A 2403-nucleotide genomic window follows, 5' to 3' on the forward strand; every position below is an offset into this window, starting at 1 on the left:
GGCATCTGCTCTGGAGACCTTCACGAAGCCAGACCAACTCCTGCATACTTGCTTTGGGCTCTGTCAGGGACTGTGACCCTGGACTTTGAACATACTGTTCAGGTGCCCACTCACGCTTGCATGTGCACATGCATAAGCTCTCACACGTGCGCGCGCGCGCGCACACACACACACACACACAAACACACACACACACACACACACACACACACACGCGCCACCTTGCTCCAGCTCTGTCTCAGGATCTTGTCCCACAACCTCTCCAAATCAGCTTTCCCGAAGGGTCCTGGTATGTCTGTGGGAATTACCTGGAATCGAGATTTGGCAGGAATTGGGGGCTGGACAGATGGCTCAGTTGTTAAGAGCATTTGTAGCTCTTCCAGAGGACCCAGGTTCAATTCCCAGCATCCACATGGCAGCTCACACCCGTCTGTGACTCCAGTTCTAGGGGATCCAATGTCTTCTTCTGGCCCCTGTGGGCACCAACCTGCACATAGTTTACAAACGTACATGCAGGCAAAACACCTAAATACATAAAATAATCCTAAACATAATTTAAAATTTTTTTTTTTAAGATTTGACACGAGTTTAGTGGTACGTACCTTTAATTCCCACACTTAGGAGGCAGAGACAGGGAGATTGCTATCTCCTGTCTGGCATAGAGAGGTCCAGGTCAGGGCTCCAGGTCAGGGCTACATGGTGAACACCTGTCTCAAAAAAAATTTTTTTTTCAGGTTGAGGCTAAAACGGGTAGGGTAGAGTAGGGGACAGGGACTCATGCATTGGCTCCTGGCAGACAATAGGGCAGGGAAGAGAAATGAGAGCTAGGGTGGAAACTTCTGGCCTAAAAATCCCTGGGGCAAATCCCAGGTGTCTGGTGTCTCCACTGTCACTCTCTGCACTGAACGGAATTGGGGGCATAAAGAGTAAATGCAGCCTCTTCCCACCCACACCGACATGCCCAGAGGCATGTCTTTTTGATGTTGGGACCAAAGAAGGGGAAACATACCTCTGGTGGTTTCATGGCAAGCACCCATTTGGTTTGTAGCTGTGACCAAATCATGACCACGGAGTGGTCAAAAAAAGTGAAATACTTAACAAAATTAAATCAAGACCAGATAAGCAAATTAAACAGACCTATAACTGCTGAAGAAATAGAAACAGTCATCAAAAGTCTCCCAACCAAAAAAATCCCAGGACCAGATGGTTTCAGCTCAAAATTCTACAAGACTTTCAAAGAGGAACTAATACCAATACTTCTCAAATTATTCCACACAATAGAAACAGAAGGAACATTGCCAAACTCTTTTTATGAGGCTACAATTACCCTGATACCCAAACCACAGAAAGACATTACTAAGAAAGAGAATTACAGACCAGTTTCACTTATGAACATTGATGTAAAAATACTAAATAAAATACTGGCAAATCGAATCCAAGAACACATCATCCAATATGACCAAGTCAGCTTCATCCCAGAGATGAAGGGATGGTTCAACATATGAAATTCTGTCAACGTAATTCACCATATAAACAAACTGAAAAATAAAAACCACATGATCATCTCATTAGATGCGGAAAAAGCTTTTGACAAAATACAACATCCCTTCATGATAAAGTGTAGGGTAAGCCCAGCCCAATGGGGGGGGGGCGTGTTCGCCTCTGGCTAATGTTTACGTATAAATCTGGCGGGTGTAAACTCCACCGGTCCTTTTTTGTATTTCCTGCCCTCTCTGGATTCCTGGTGTTGTAAGCTATCCCTTCATTAAAATTTGCTGTTTCGTATTAAGCTTGCCTGGTTAATACGTCGCATACAATAAAGGTCTTGGAGAGAGCAGGGATACAATGAACATACCTAAATATAATTAAGGCAATATACAGCAAGTCAACAGCCAACATCAAACTAAATGGAGAGAAACTCACTGCGATCCCACTGAAATCAGGAACAAGACAGGTTGTCCACTCTCTCCATATCTATTCAATATAGCTCTTGAGGTCCTAGCTAGAGCAATAAGACACCAAAGGGAGATGAAGGGGATACAAATTGGAAAAGAAGAAGTCAGACTCTCACTGTTATGGTTTTTGTCTCTTTAAGAGACGAGCCATGCCCACTCCCTCCCCCATCCGCTGAGGCAGGCTGATCTTCAGCTTCCGGCCTGAGCTCTCTCTCTTTTCCATCTTCCTCTCTCCCCACTTCTCTGCTTCCCCCTTCTCTGTCTCATTCTTCTCTTCTCTCTCTCTCTCTCTGCCCCCTTCTCCCTTCCCCCTTCACAACTCCCTAAATAAATATTCAACCTCACTCTGCATGTCGTGTCTATCCATGTCTCTGTCTCCTGCCCGCCCGCCATGTGTTTCCCTGCCTGGGACCAGCAGCCGTCTCTGCCTGGGACTGGCTGCTCTCAG

Source organism: Alexandromys fortis, unplaced genomic scaffold (assembly GCF_014885135.2).
Source record: "Alexandromys fortis isolate MF-2015 unplaced genomic scaffold, M_Fortis_MF-2015_v1.1 scaffold_7, whole genome shotgun sequence".
NCBI lineage: Eukaryota > Metazoa > Chordata > Mammalia > Rodentia > Cricetidae > Alexandromys > Alexandromys fortis.